The sequence below is a fragment of the Seriola dumerili genome, unplaced genomic scaffold (assembly GCF_002260705.1).
Source record: "Seriola dumerili isolate Sdu_G_001 unplaced genomic scaffold, Sdu_1.0 BDQW01000236.1, whole genome shotgun sequence".
Taxonomy (NCBI): domain Eukaryota; kingdom Metazoa; phylum Chordata; class Actinopteri; order Carangiformes; family Carangidae; genus Seriola; species Seriola dumerili.
The window spans coordinates 613,401-630,646 of NW_019174491.1; positions in this window are offsets into that span (position 1 = coordinate 613,401).

A 17,246-nucleotide genomic window follows, 5' to 3' on the forward strand; every position below is an offset into this window, starting at 1 on the left:
GAAAGAAGCAATGAGCTCTGGATTTATTTTGTGCACAGTTGACATTTTTTCCTGAAGATGGCGCTACAGGGAACCTCACGGAGTGTTAAAGAGGGAAGGGTTCATCCCCTGGAGACAACAAATGAGATTTAAAACCTTCACGTTGAGCTTCACATTGGATTTTTAACACTGGGATTGAACACTGTTGGTGGCTCAAAGGAAAGATCACAGGGTCATATGATGATTCATCCTCTGGGAACCTTGAGCAGACAGTAGGTTTCATAGAAAGCTCTGCAGTAGTTTATTTTAGATGTGTGGCTCTGGATTTAGTGAGTGAACTTTAAACCTTTAAATGTTTGGAAAGGCTGAAAATAAGAAGTGAAGTGACTGAGAGCTTCCAGCCTCTGACACAGCGAGCCGCTCCAGGAATAGAAACCTCTTTCTAACTTTGGACGTGTTTGACGTTTGGGGTTGATTTCACACTCGAGTATCTCTCTGCTGCTCTGTGACAAACTGGAGGGGCTCCGGCGAGAGGGAGGGGTCCTGCGTCAGAGCGTTTAGTCCTGTGGCGGGAAAAGCCAAACACTCCTGTGAGCGGCGAGCTGAGTGTGTTGGGAGCTGTGAAGAGACAAAACCACGGCGGTGGCTGGGCTCAGATCAGTCTGACTGCGGTGTTCCTCCACCATGACTCTCAGTCTGCTGTGTTATTATAGCATTATCCAATCAGCCCCGTCTGGCCCTGAGGGATTTACCCCCGTTTTAACGCAGCCTGCTCAGCTCCCCCCACATCACAAGAGGTCAGCGTGAGAGACGAGCTAACGGGCTGTAATGTGGACGATCAGTGTGTTAATGAGGCGGCCGCGCAGGTTTACGGGAACACCGCACCGAAACGTCTCTAATAACAAGTTAGCAAAGTCAACCCAACCGCTCTAACAAGCCATGTATGAATAAATAAATACCTGTGGTGAGCAGTGATTTGTTGAGCACATTTGTCAAACTCATGACTAAACCTGGTTTCTACAAATTGCCTGTCGCTGCTAGGAACAGAAAAAGACTCTAACCAGCATCTAAAGGTCGAGACGTTTTCAACAGGGGCCGCACGTTATTACAACGTCTATCAGCAACATATCTCAGTCCAGTCAGGTGACCAGATTACTGACATGAAAACCGGGGACACGTCCAGTTCATATATCATGAAAATATCCAATGTATTTACCAATGTAGCGGACAGTCCCGTTTTCATGTATTCTGTCCATGGCAACTGTTGTACTGTGATAGTCTATGGTGACGGATGATAAAATGACAACTCCCTACCTTTGAAGCAATCATGATGATCCGATTGTCTAATTATTTATATTCCTTTAGCTTGTAAGAGTCCACAGATCAAAAGAATCAAAAGCATTTTTTATAAAAAGGTTGTGAATATCGTCACGTGAAGTCAGATGCAACTTCTTCTTCTTCACTTCTTCCAACGGCTGGGGGGGCTTTGGTTTGTTTTCGTTAATTTACTGCTCAGTTATGAACTCCTAACCAATGAGTGAGCCAGCTAACCTTTTCTCTGCCTAGAGACAACAGAAAGAAAAAAAGAAAATGTGATGATATATTATTAGCTTCACTATTAGTTTCACTTCTAAAGCTGCTATAGCAGCTAGCCCCCTCTTTTGGTCAAAACAAGCACAACGCTGGACATGTTTTTAATTCACAGATAAAAACAGGGACGTTCCCGGGGACATCTGGTCACCCTACAGTATATTTTCAGGCAATATAAACATCATATAAACACACTTCCTGGTGTCCTGTAGAGGTTTTAGAAACTGGGAGGTCGTTCAGACTGGTAGATCTGGGGGTTTCTTGCATGGTGACCTAAGGTCCTTTACACTGTGTGATTCTTGGCTGCCTGAGACTGAAGTCTCCACATCTGTAAAACATCCAATAAAAGCTAAATTTAGCAACATCACATTGAAAGTTAAAATTTTTTTCAAACTAACCAGCAGATATATACGAAATTCATATATTCCTGCTCCTCAGATGATGAACCCTGAAGGCTCTAATGTCCATCTTTCAATATGTAGCTCCAACACTTGAGAGGTTTGTATTTCTGTCTCATAACGAACCTCGTCCATCTCATAATGTTCGAACATTACTGCGCAGTTCAGATGAAGAGGAAAATGAACTGGCATTAAAAGTAAGTGTGGACACTTTCCCTCTGGTTTGAACATAAACGAGAACCATCAGGATCTAATGGTCTCACTCAGTACGATGAAGCCCACACCGGTGGTAAAAAGCTCCCAGTGACAAGCGACAAGGCCGACATTGTGGGAATGAGCTCATGTTTGTTCAGCGCCCGGTTAACCAGCCCCCCGCTACGACTCATTTACTCAACCACAAGTAAGTCTTCAGATGATTTTCTAGGTAATGATCGATGAAAGCTCATAAATAGGCTGTGAGACGCCTGTTTCTGCAGCGCAGGTGAGTACTTACATTCCTGATTGGCTGTGACAGCTCACGGTACGCTGCAGACCATTGTGTATTGTTGGAGCGAACACTCTCACGCAGCAGGTGAGTTACATAACGACTGAGAAGTCTCTGGAGACATCACATGTGGATGGAAACGGATTCATTCTCCTGAAGGTAAAACCCTCTGCTGCATGTTCACACGTCCTGATTAACCTTATAATAATCATATTAACAACCATGACCAGAGTGCATGGGAGCACCAAACACCACAGATTAAATATTCTAGATCTGTTCCGAGTTAAGGTTTTTATTTTATTTGATAAAGACAGACAGGAAATGCAGGGAGAGAACCGGCCGGGAGTCGATCCATTCAACCATCAGCTCACTCCTTTAATACTTATTTAAAATGATGCTGTAAACTCTCACAAAGCGCCACTGGGATGGATATAGATTTTTATATTTGGTCTAATTTTTTAAAAACAATGTCACATTATGAAATAAAGATGTAATTTTTATGAGAAAACACAAGATCATAAAATAAAGTTGAAATTTTATGAGAATAATTGGACAATTTCTAGATAAAGTTATTTTACAATAAAAGTTGAACTTATTGTATTAAAACATAAAATTTTCGTAAAATTTATTCTCTTAACGTCGTGACTTCTCGAAATTTTACAACTTGAAATTAGATTTTCACACATTTATGTCAACAATAACTTTAATAAATTTCTACAAAAGCTAAATTTAACTATAAACTACAAGAGAAATTAAAGTCTTTTTGTATGTTTGAATCTGCCACCATCAACAGCTCGAGAGGGAATCAGAGGATAAACAGAACAGATACAGGAAGTCTCACTTTTTAAATTTCACACCTCCAGAGTGATGATGTTTGGTTTAGGATGAAGATGAGACTTAGCTGTAGTTTATGTGAAGGTGGAAGTTGAGTTTAACCTCTTTAAACCTTCTTATTCAGTCAAAAACGCAGCGGCCGACTGCTCGGCAGTACCGGCTCTACTCCGGTGTGTTTTTGGTTCAATCTGAGGAAGACACCTTCAGTGACACCTCGCTGCTGTCATCAATTATTAATCTTTAATCAATGAATGAGATTTCTGCTGCTGTCTGTTGAAGGTTCCTGTTCAGGTCATTTTAAACTGCAGCAGAAACACGTTTACGGGGTTTATGAGCAGGTTTTCACAGAGGGGCGGCGCTGTGGACTCATGATCACTTCGCTGTCAGCAGAGAGGCGTTTATTATTTATTGACCTTCAGCGTTTTATGATCCCGTCGTCCTGGATTGGACAGAGTGAGCCAGCTTGAGCCGTGTTCAGTTTTTAATGCAGAAATAATTGAAAACATTAAAAAAAGAACTTTTCTGGGCGACTGGTGATGAATATAAATCTGCCCGACGCCCACTGGTCTGTTTGGCATGATGGCGTGTGAACTGTAAAATGGGACAGTAAACATGTCACGCAGGGAAATACATGTTCTCACTGGTACATCCCAGTCTGAGCTGCAGGCCGACTGTGAAACACCAAGCTGACAAATATGTAGAGGACACAGTCACACCTGAAGACTCACCTGGATCGCATTTGGATTTCTTGAATTTTGACTGTAAGAAGTAATATTCATAAAAAACTTCTAGATTGATCTCTATCTTCTATCTCTTATATCTGATAACGTAAATATCATACAGAGTAACTTCACACTAAATCCATGTGTTTGAGTTAGTACATAAGTCACTTTATTACAGCACTGATCCTGGTTCGTTTCATAGTGTTGAAAACAACAAACATCCTGTTTAAGGCGGGAATGTTGCCCCTTTCTGTATAAAAGGTACAAACACAGCGGTGGTCGTCACGGAGCCGGATCAACGTCTGTGTAAAAGGGAGAGCCGGCACGTCGCACCTCTGATTATCTACCATCAGACGCTGGGCCGGCATCGTGCCGACTTTGTTTGTTTCAGTGTAAATGAGGGACGACGGCAGAACGAGGTTTTTAAAAGAGGCTGTTCAGTTAAAACGAGGACAACAAAACTGAATGAACATCGACATGTTGTTCAGCTGCCACACAAACACAAGGAGGTGAAGGAATACTGGAGATACGTTTATAAATATGTTTAAAAACAACATATATCTATTTACACGTGTAGCTGCTGTTACAAAACAGTGACTAATCTAAATAAACAAATAAATAAATAAACTATGTAAATAATCAACAGCAACACATCAGTGTAAACAGTGATGGAAGAAATACTGAGGGAGGCAAATGTTCAGTCACTCTCCCTCAGTCCGTGACTTCAAGACTCAACTGCTGTTGTTGTTGTTGTGGTGATTTTGTTGTTGATGTTGTTGTGTTGTGATTGTTGTTGTTGTGGTGATTTTGTTGTTGTGTTGTTGATGTTGTGTTGTGATTGTTGTTGTTGTGTTTCCAGCTGTTTGACCTGAGACTCCAGCAGCTGTAGCTCTTGGTTCAGGTCCATCTGCCCCCCCCCCCCCCCCCCCCCCCCCCCCCCCGGGGGGGGGGGGGGGGGGGGGGGGGGGGGTCCTGTTCGCTCAAGCTGGCGGCCCACAAAGGCCAGACTCTCTGTTTCTGCTCCCAGCAGCCCCCACTGCTCCCTAAACCTCAGGCCTCGCCACAAATGGCCACGGCGGCTGCCAACAAACACAGAGCAGAGCAGCCTCAGTCTGACTCCGGTTGGCCTCTGCTTGCTGTAAACACCGCCCGGCTGTAACGCCGGCGGGGGCGGCACATCGCTTCACAAAGGCGGGATTCCACACGCCGCTAAATAAATCTGTTTTTGAGGCAGCTGTGATGTCATCGGGCCGTCTGTGGGTTCAGACACTGCGATTGGTTGCTGGTGGCGTGTGTGGGCTGGTGGAGGGCGCGAGGCCCGGGGCATCATGGGAGCTGTGCATGTCAACCCAGTTCTGTACATCACCACAGTCCTCCACCTCTTCTTCTTCTGCTGGGACGTTTTCCTTGAACTGTGTTTCTCATTTAGTTGAATTATTCTCAGTCTTGATCACGTTAACTTCGCCTGTCCTCCTGAATGTCCCTGATGCTGCGTACAGTCATGGTGATCACAGCGTGCGGCGCTTCCACGGCTGAATATCCACATGTGACAGGCGCGCTATTAAAAGCAGCAGTGGGCGTTGTGTTGTGGATAATGTCTGTGGTGTCGCTCTAAACCCGGAGAGCTTCACTTGTTATGATACCAAAGTAGAAAGGAATACAGTCCTGGCTCACGTCAGAGGCCTCAGAGTAAGCCGGGGCTTACCAACACTGCCAGAGCGTCTGCCAGCTCGGCTCTGTGGTCGCACTGCAAACTCACAGTCAGATCTCAGAGCGGCCGACACTCAAACACTTTATATCACTGAGCCGAGGCAACAGACAGCTCATCACCACCACATCAGCAGAGAAATGTGTGCACCGCACTGACTCATCAGGGGGTCGCTCACTGCAAACTCATGTCACTGTGTCGGTCCAGACTTTGGTCAAACACTTTCACTGCAACTGAAAAAGTTTTTCTAACAATCTCAAACATGTCTGACTGAACTGAAGAGAAAGATGAAATAAGACTTCTAACCCAGCAGTTCTGTCACTGCACAGACACATGATGATGAAATAATCATCAGCTCCATGACTGAGTGTTTCCACCTTGAGCTGCAGTGAACCAACGACAGTCTCATAGACACAGATTCAGAGTTTCATACCTGAGGAACCAATCCTGTCAGCTTGTGGGGAGAGGGGGGGCGGGGCTAAATACACCTGAAACCTCGTCAGTACAGAGAGAGAGAGAGTTAGCATTAGCACAACCGCTAACACTGTGTCAGCCACTGCCAGTTGTGAAGTGGCTGAGTCTCTCTGATGTTTCCTCCTCTGACCATCTTGATGCTCTCTGCTCTTTCACCTGTCCACCTGAAGCCAGCAGGTGGTGGGCGGGGCTCAAGGCCTGATCCAGATTTCTCAGCCAGGAAGTGAGAGGAGACAAGCTTCAGACCCAGTTTTTGATTTTGTTTTTTCTCACTTTTGTTTTTCCATGTTAAACTAGATATGAATTACTGCAGAGGATTTTTATAATTTAAAACAGATTGTCAGATTGTGTGTTGAATGTTCGGTGTATTCGGGGTCATTTCCTGACGTATTATGATTAGTCTGTAGTCGTGGGTCGTCACACTGAAATTTCTGACTCTGTTTTGGCTCCAGATCAAAAGTCAGTGGACGTCTCTCACCGTCAGATCTATGAGATGAGAGGGAAATCGAGCATGTCAACTCAATCCGTGAACTCTCCCTTTAACGATGGATCGCCGTCCAGCGTTTCCTTGGCAGCAGAGGAAACCTTTATTACCCCTGAAGGGCAGTTTGTTGTGTAAACTGTGTGAGTTTGTCATTAAAAGCTAATAGTTTGTTCTTGTTGAGAGAACACAGTGTTACATCTGGATCTTTACCCTCGTTTAACAGCTCTCTGTGCTGAAGATATCATCAGCCTGTTTTCATAATCCTCCACTGATTTGTAGTCTTAACTGTTTATGCCCGGTTTATTGCTTCTTTTACTTTTTGGGCAGAATAACAAAAGCTTCAGACTGGCCATCGTGACTCCTTCATTTCATGATGTTTTGGGGGCGGGGTGGGGGCGGGCACACTCAGGATCCAGGACTCACATCCATCACATGAACAAAGGCAACAGCACATTTCAAACTAGAGTTTAGAGCTCCACCCAAGTCATACAGTCCTACACATCTGTAGATTATCAAACTGTACAAACCCATACATCCCAACACGATAAGTATGTCTGATTTTTTACATCAACATCCTAACATTATTTCATTACACATTTTTATAGTATAGTTGACGAAGTCCACAGCAGACTATCAAGCAACTTCATTCGCAGCACCGCTCTCTGCATTTCATCCATCACGCTCCTTCCTGCTGCATCAGCGGCTGTGTCAGTGGGTATGATTGTGCTCGTTAGCTTTCTGACTACAAAACGGAGGTCTCCCTGCAAAGATCCATTCAGATTTTACTCCAGGAGGCCTGGGTGAAGACAGCAAGCGCACCTGAGTGAAAGACCGATTCTGCGATTTTTTCAGTTGGAGAAAGCGATGCTATTGGTTACTGCCTCTGTCAGTCATTCTAGCTTGAAGGTGTCTGCCCTGTCCAATGAGACCAAACAAGGGAGGTGGGCACTTGTGAGGCTACAGGAGGAAGTGCATGAAAGGATCAGCTGTTTTCAGTGGTTTCAAAAGGTTTGAAGCGTCTGTCCAACATTAGAGTTGTTAGAGTCCAACGATTCTCTGACGTTACGTTGATGACTGTTGGAAACCACTGACTGAAGATCAGGAGTTTGATAAGAGAAACTATAAGTCTGAGAGCAAATACTTTTTACATTTTCCCGTGTCTCATGTTCACAAGTAAATATTTCTGCAAAAATGTTTGTGATGAGGTTCAGTTTGAGCTTGAATCGTGTTTTTGTCTCCTGTGTATTTTGGATTTCATCAGAAAATGAGCTGTGAAACTGTGATGCATTAAATGACTGTTTAATGTTGTTGTCAGAGGGAAAGTGGAGAACATGAACACTGAGGAAGAGGAAGGTGAAAACAACAATAATCTGTTATTCTGAGATGAAACATCAGCACATTTTTGACACGAGCAGAGCCTCATAAAATGTGAAGTTCATTTGTAGTAAAAGACAAATTGTACTTGATGCTCTTTTAAAGGCTGTTGAGTTGATGTTTATCATAATGATTCAGCAGTTTGGATTTAATCCTCCGACTTTAACATCAAGTTTCAGTTTAAATTCCTCACAGAGAAGAAGTTTGTCAAACTGCCCGCGAGAGTTTCAGCGGCATCTGGACCCCCCAGACGTCAAACTGGAGGAGGGGCTGCTGGGAAATCTGCCAGCTGGAGGCAACAGCAGCTTCTCAGGAGGTCTGAGAGACGAGGAGCAGCCAGAGGAGGAGGAGGAGGAGGAGGCTGAAAGCAGCAGAAAGAGTCCAATGCTCTGACAGACAGGACACACGACTGTCCTCACCTGTCCCCACCTGTCCTGCAAGTGTTTAGATCTGGATTCAGAAGTGGGTCGACAAGAACAAGAGCTGAAAAGAAAAGATTCATTATATTATGAATCATATGATAAAGAGAAAGTAAATGGAGAAAAGAATCAAGCCCAGAATTGAACTTTTAGGTTGAGGAGCTCCAGACCAGCAGTTCCAACCTTTTACAACTCAGGAGCCACTTGACAAAAACAAACAATGAAAAGAGTTTTTGACTGTTTGTTAAGTTACTGAAGATTATTTCATTTTAAAAAACATTAAAAAATCATTTTCATTTTCAATTTTCTGCTCTAGACAAATGCAAGACTATTGAGTAGATTGATGTTACTGTAATACAGTAGGTGTCTTTCCTTTAACCTGCTTAATGCACAATTTGAAATTGCGAACTTAAAAACAAGTAATGGAAACACCAACTTCGAGAAAACTCACAAGAAAATGACGATTCAACAAAGCAATATTTCACGAAACTGAAATGGAAACACTTTGTTCAGATTGAAGTGGAGGCTCCTGTCGTATCAGGCCCCAGGGAGCCAGACTGGGGCCTTGATATAATGAGAGGAGAAACCCAGCTTTAGTCACATAACATCACTCAATGGAAACACAGAACATTCACAAATGATTTTTGTCAACTTTTTTTAAAAAAAACAAAAAAACAAAAATGCTCATATTTTGCCCCAAACTGTCGTGGAAACGAAGTTAGTGTCTGATATAGAATACTGATGACAAACTTCTTAGATGCACAAATGGAAGATTTGGGATCCGCCCTTCAAGAAAACTCAACATAAAATGTGGTCGACAGATTTGGGTGGAAACTCAGTTCGTCTGTTTTGAAAGAGGACACCTCCTGTACATGGTGTGTGTGTGTGTGTGTGTGTGTGTGTGTGTGTGTGTGTGCTTTGAACACAGGGAGGAGTGTGTGATCAGTATCAGCAGTGACATCACTGCGTCTTGATGTTGTGTTTGTATTCAGACTGTTTATATCTGTGCTCTCTCCAGACACACCGTCACTCCGGGTGTTCGGCTCTGTGTGATGATCCTGGGTGGTGTGTTTGTTATGTGGTGGTGGGGGGGGTTGTTCAGTGATGTTGGGGGGGTGGGGGTGGGAGACTGGAAGGACAGCAGAGCGTCTCCACCCGCCTGGAGACGCCTCAGTGACATGACGTCATGTTTGACATGTTGGTTCCATGATGCAGCTCGTTCATCATCGGTCTCTTCTTCTGATCCTCTGATCCTCAGCTGAGTCCAACATCCACATGTCTTTAACACCACAGCTCCACCCTCACCTCCTCAGTCGGCCATCTTTAACCCTTCAGAGACAGCGCAGAGGCGTCGCCTTCGACTAAATACAACAACAGCTACTGAGTTGGTTGCAATCGTCCCAACAACTAGTTACTACGACTAGCTCTGTCTCTCTACATAGAGTTTACAGATTACGCAAATGTTGGATTTCTTTTCATTAGTAATTAATTTCTGATCTCCACATGCAGCTGCTTCAATGGTTAAAAAATATATTTATATTTTTTCATGTCTATATCAGATTCAGTTTCAGATTCAGAATAGATAGAGAAACTATAGTGGAACGAATCAGTTTTTGTGTCGTGTGGAAAATAGGTGAAATGCCGAATCTTTAGATCATGCGATGCAGCCACGAGACAAGAGACGCACGTGTCATGCAGGAAGTGTGTCGCTCTAACCCGTTAACATGGGCGCCGGGATGAAAACCAACACATTTCGCCACACAGCCAGTGTGCTCACTGACTCAGCATCTGCTTCAGTCTGTCACCTCCAGGAAATAAGTGAAACTGAGGCTGAGTGACGTCTTCTGTGAACAGTGACATCAGAGACACGCAGGAGTTTTACTTCGCTTCAGGTCAAAACACCAAATCTATTTTTCACAATGATCCAAACACTGAAGGTCCTGAAAACTATCAAGTTCATAAATTTAAATTATTAATCTGATATGAATAAACGTGATCCGAGAAGAGGTCTCACTCTGTTGGAACAACAGAAACACTCACAGAGTGGAGCGTCTTCCTTCACAAATGATCTTTGGCTGAGCACACTAAACATACGACGTTCATTTTGTCAGTTAGTGGTTGTCATTTTAACTCGTGATCGTGACGTCAGCGCTGGATGAAGACAAGAAGCCTGAGGCATGCTGGGAGTTGTTGGAGAGCGTCCAGACTGTCTCAGGGCCTCTGGTTTTTTGTTGCAGTACTGCAGTTGTCCACTGGGACACACTCGGCTCTGCCACCATCACAGAGCTGTACGGGCCGGTGACAGAGAGCTCATCAGGTGACCTGCTCTCAGAGTGAAGTGGAGGTCAGACCCAGATCACAGACAGAGAACGGCTCAGCTGCTTTGTGAACATTTGATTTGACAACTTCTCAGCTCCTTTCTGAGCACAGTTTTCTTTGTGTCGTGTGTGTGCTTTGGTTCGGTTTGAACTCTTGTCTGCTGGATGGTGGGCATGTTGGGATTGGCTCTGACGGCGCTTAGATGGGTGTGGGTCCAACAAAAAAAAAGGAAAAGAAAAGAAAAAGTAAACGCTCTGAACACTGACATTTATACAGATTGTTTGCAGGTTGTACAGTTACTGTAGCCTGCAGGGTCCTGCTCTGAGAAGGAGACGGATGTTTTACAGGATTTCATTCACTTTTATGTAAAAACTATCTGTCGTCAGTCTCTCAGAGCGGCTCCGTACGTCATGAAATCAGACTCTGCTGCTGCTGCTGCTGCTGTGACCTTGTTCTTCTGAATGGAGAAAAGCAGAGACATATTTCCTCAGGATGGCAACAAGCTGTTGTTCAGAGCTCTTTCTCTTTTCTCCGTTAACTAACAACTTGGTTAAATGTCACGTCGTATTAAAAGCGCCTTGATCTCGCGCTCCACAATAATGCATACCAGAGTTTTGGAAACATCTCAAGGCTGCCCCTCGGTCCTGGCAGCGAGTGCTAATGACGCTGCGTGAGTGTCTGAGCTGTTTTCACTGCACACACACACATTCCTGAGAATGAGGCTAATACACACTGCAGCCACTCTGTCTAATGTTTAAATTGCTTATCTTTAAAGGAGCCACAGACCGCACGTTTTCCTGCTTTCAACACTTCACATCGTCAGTGAATGATGTTACTATTGATCTGCAGCCAGTCGGCCTGCTTTCTGTCTGCCTCACACACACACACACACACACACACACACACACACACACACACACACACACACACACACAGGCCATTTCTAGCAGCTGATGAAATACATTCTCTGATTATTATTATCTGTTATTCTGCTCTCACTGTTTCTCACAGTCAAACACAAAACACCTTAAAAATGACTTTAAGGTGGAATAAGTGATTCTAGTTTAGAAAATATCTCCCCACGGTCCGCTAGCTGTCTGTTCTGTGTGTGTGCTGATGTTCCTGAAGTGGTTCGGACTGACACTTCCAGCCAATCGACAGCAGGGGGCGTTCATGCTCGTGCGCAGGACAAGGGAAAGAAGAAGAGAAGAGGGGACATGGGGGGAAATGGGGCAGTGGGAGCAGAAGACATTAAATCTAGCACATGCTAACGTGCTAATACATGGTACGATCAGATAAGAGCGAATAGCCACGTTAGCATCGGTGAGGTTTCTCTGTTTCTGCTTCACAGGTGGTAACATTAGTTAACATTAGTGTGCTGGCTGTGGGAAACTGTGTTAGCTTAGCAGCAGCTGTAGCCACAGTTAGCTGCCTGTTGTTGGCTCTGTCTCATGATATTTATCTGTACAACGTGTGAAAAGTTTTAAAGTCATAAGATGTAAAAACACAAGTTAGCTAGGATTTATAAGTCAAAATGCTATGCTAGATAAGGTTAGCTTCCTTGTTAGTTTCAAATGATAAATAAAACTAAACAAAGATTTATTCTAACATGAACCAAGTGATAGACTGGTGACCAATTTTAATACATTTTGAACAACAATATTAATAAATGCATTCTAAATTAAATGATAAATGAAAAAAAAAAATTAAGCAAATAAGAGTAAATAAATAACATGATTAAATAAATAATATTACAAGTCCTCCAACATGTCTCTTCCAATATTTAATTTTTAAATTATATATTTTATTTATTCAGTTAACTTCAGATGTTTCAAAGTCTTCACACTGCTGAATAAAAATCTTACAAGGAATTATTTTTGTTTGTTTAAATTAATCACATTTTTAAAAATGTATTTTAAATATGTCAAATGTAAAAATACTGGAGTTTGCCTGCTCTAACTTTAGATTGAACAGTGACCTCTTGGTGTCTCTGAGCGGTCTGATGTAACATCACAGATGATGTCATTAATGCTCAATGTGGAGGTGTTTACTTCCTGTTGTGTGACACAGGTTAAATTCCTCACATTGCGATGGATTGTGAAACGTTTTGCCCTGAGATCAACCTGCAGGTTTCCAGTCAGGATGGAGAAACTCTTCAGTCAACTCCTTAGTGAGGTCAGATAAAGATTGACCAGATCATTCCAGTGGTGACAGCTGAACAAAAACACCCCCGTCTTTATCTGCTGCTCAACAACATGTCACATGATTGGAGGACGAGCTGAGGCGGGTCGCCTTAAGGTGAAATAAGAGAGAGTTTGAAAGGACTCATTTCCTCCATTTTGTTACAAAGTAAAATAGGCTTAAAAGCCCAGTAGAGACTGTGAGTGACCTAATTTCAGTTTTAAAATATTGATTAATGCAGATTGATGATTAAATGTACATAATGAACAGTATTTGTTTAATTTGAGCATCTAAGTTCATTCTTGAAAGTATAAGTGACAAAATAATTGATTTGTTAAACTACATCACTACACACTGATGAAATATCTTGTGTATATGTATATATACAGTATATATATATATATATATATATACATTCCTGCAGAGTTAAAATTTTGATTAGCACTGAGTTAAAAGGTAAAGTTTCAAATTAAAGTAAAAATGTAAATAATGTGCGGAAAGATTTAATTTAAAATCTCTCTTCTTATTATTATTAGTAGTAAATTTCACTTTAACTTATTAAATTAAAACTTGAAGAAGACAATTTTATTCTCCAGCAGAAACTCCTTTACCTGAAACACTAAGATACATATTAAGGATTTAAAACTTTAGCAGCAGCGTCACATGCAGCTCCGAGACAAAGACGAATCACATATCTTGTTGTTAGAGAGTGTGACACCCGTCTGTTCCAGGTCCTGGTCTCTGTCTCACGGCGTCATCAGACAGTCTTCATCCTCCCTGTTTCCTCGTCTCCTCTCGTTGGATGTCTCCTATCTGCTCATCTACCAGAACCTCCTGACCTCAGCAGAGAGGAGGTGCTGTCCTGATGAAAGCAGCTCCTTATCTCCAGATCGTCTTATCAGCAGTCAAGAGGAGGAGCTGAAGCTGGGAGAGGAAACCACCGCAGTCTGCTGCAGACGTTTGACCACTACTGTATTTATCATGTTGCATTTTAGAGGATTCATGCTCAATGCTAACAGTGCTAACATGCAGTTGTTTAGCAGGTACCATCAACTCTACTCAACTCGACTCTCCTTCTTTGGTTTCCCATCAGTTGTGGATAGTACCTGGTACCTGACGAACGTGTGTGACACCTTACAGATAGTTTAGTGCATCATCGGTAAAGTGATGATGCTGCATTCAGGGATACTTCCTGCAGCGGAACAAGAAGAACCAAAAGTAAAGTTGAGTTCAGTCGGTACCGTGTGATGTTAAGACGCTGAGGCTAAAGGGAATGTATTTGATCAAAAACCAAAATCCTGGACAAATGAAAATGTGACCTGAGGGGAACATGAACCACATTTCATCACAGTCCATCCGACAGTCGCTGAGACGTTCGAGTCCGGATCAAACAGATCCATGTGGCTGAAACACTGAACATCCTCTTTGATATTCAAACACTGGTTTAAAATGAATTACCAACAGCTTTGAAACAGCTTGAATAAAACATGAGGCGCTGCAGAGGGAGCACCCCACCAACTGTTGGACCCTCATGGTTCTGAGGAAAAGTCAAAGTGAGGAACCTTCAGCTGTGCAGACCTCAGGGTTGATCTGAAACACAATTCACCTGTTAAACTGTTTGTTTTATCGCCTCAGTCTCAGTTTAACTCTGAGTGTTTCCTAAAGTCGGCTGTTTATTGAAGGAACATGTTCACCGGCTGAACCAGAGTCAGTCAGGGTCTCTCTGTGGTTCACACACGTGTAAAAACCACTAAACTTTTGCTCCATGTTGTGTTTTTTTCCACCGGTTCTCCGCTCTGCCAGGTGCACCTGAGCTCCAGCTAACTACATAATTGGATTGGCTGCAGTGTATGATTGAATCCTGTTAACCTATTTCCTCTGCGCGCAGCGGGCAGCAGACTCCACCCTTCAAACCTTCAAACCGTACCCAGCTTCAAGGCTGAGGGTCCGCCCCATCGGCCTCGCCAAGGATTATGGGTCATTACGAGCCGTTAGTCCCTCAGTTCTCCAAACAAACTCTTTAATAAGATCAGGTTCTCCTCAGGGTTCACGTCGCTGGGCTGAACTCTGCTGAAAGGCTGGGTTATAACCCCACAATTAAATATAATTATATCACTTTCTAACTTTATTGTGGTGCAGACTGGAAGGAGGAACTCAGATCCTTTGTTTAAGTTAAAGATGAGGAGAAGAAGAAAGAAAAGAAGTCAAAAAAGGGGATTTGTTGGGGAAAGAGAGAAATACTGATCTGAAGCTCTGAGCTGTTCTGAGGTTCAGGAGTAAATGTACTGTTACTTATCTCCTGTGCACATGTGTGTGTTTGTAGAGCGCAGACTGTTTACCTGTGTGTATTTATTTGTACATACAGAGCAGGCAGACGAGGCAGGTGCTGTGGATTCCCGTCAGAGGTGGGGGGTGGGGGGTTTGGTGGGGGGGGTGGAGGTGGTGGTGGTGGTGGTTGGCGGGTGAAAGCCGCTGTGGTTTGGGGTCTTATGCCTCGGACCACCGTCAGTTTGCTCTGCGGCCTCGGACGTAGCGAGCGTGCTCTGAAGGCGCTCTCAGTCTGCACACACTCATCAGACCTGACAGGTTAATGACGGGGTGAGGAGGCTGAAGAGTCCAGAGTCTTAATGAGAGAACACGCCACAACGCCGCCGCCAACAAACAGACCAACACGCCAACACACTTCTGTCTCTACAGGAGCAGAAACTCTCAGCTGTGGGTGTGTGTTAGCAGAGATGTGTGAGTGCTGCTGGTTTCTCTGCCTGCAGCACACGGTGGTCCAGTCGTGAGGTGCCGCTACTTTCACTATAAAGTATTTCTACTTTGGAAGACTTTCCACTTCTGAGAAAGTTTCTCTATGGAGTCTGGAAAGTGAGTAAATGCACAAATAATTCTACGCTTTTTAGTAATTCGTCATTGTTGTATTGACATGGTGGTATGGATCCGGAGAAGAGTCGCTGCTCCTTCCTGTCTAAAGGAGCCAGTTGATGTATTTCAGAGTAGTTCCAGAGGATTCCTCCTGGACGCCTTCCCCTGGAGGTTTTCCAGGTAAGTCCAACCTGTAGGAGGCCTCGACGTAGACCCAGAAGATGCTGGAGAGATTATATATCTCATCTGGTTTGATAACGCCTCAGGATCTTCCAGAAGGAGCTGGAAAACGTTGCTGGGGAGAGTGACGTCTGGATTACCTCATTTGACCTTCTGCCACCGCGACCCGACCTCGGATAAACACAGGAAAATGTACAAGGATTGTCTGTTGGTCCTAAACGTTAGTTCAGACTGAATCTCAACAGTGACTAGATGCTGATGAAATGTGGTTCAAACATTCATGGTTCCCAGAGGATGAATCCTACTCACTTTGCGGATCACCTGATTTTTATTCATCTGCAGCCATTTTGTTTGTTTTCAGGTTGTTCAGTCCGTCTTGTTCTCGTGGACACGATATCTCAGTTACACTTTGACAGGACACAAATGTTCACATGGACTCAAGGATGAACTGATTAGATTTTGGTGGTCAAAGGTCAAGGTCAGTGTGCCTGCACTGGAGGAGGGATACAATCACGAGGAGTTCTTCTTGCACCATCAGGAGATTTTTGTGTTTTTATTTTGTGAAACTTCATCAGCTTTTGGATGGATTGTGATGTGGTTCAGATGTTCATGTTCCCCTCAGGATAACCTGTAATAACTTTCTCATCTAGCGCCACCATCAGGTCACATTTCAGTTTGTGCAGTACTTCAGTTTATGACCAGATACTGAATTGGAAAATAAAGATTCTCTAAACAGCAGAGGACCCAGTATTTATCCCTGTGGAACACCTTTTTTGACAATTTAGGAACTCGACTTTAATCCATCTACAACAAAAGTCTGATGTGTGACTTTTTATTTTTTGTGGTTGTTAAAATAAAGCTTTTCTCGTGCACAAATTCAAACTGTGCAGAGACTTTATTGAGGAATCAGTCTCAGCCTCAGTGTGAACGTTATGATTTCAGCGCAGGTGCGGCGGGTGGGTAAGGGCCTCGCACTGCGCTGTTTGTTTCAGTGGGGCCATGTGGGGGAAATGCCCCATTTGTAAAGTGACCATCAGTCATAGTGACAGGGCTGAGATGAGAGCAGAGGCAGCTGAGTGAGGCCATTCAGGCCGCCGTGAGAAGAGCGAGACACAACCATCTCTGTCTGAAGCAGCTATGGATAAACAAGCCGGGGCATCAGCCAGCGCTGCCCGCTCACCACTTCAGACCTCACACACTAACCAAGAAAACACACAGCAGCAGGCCAATAC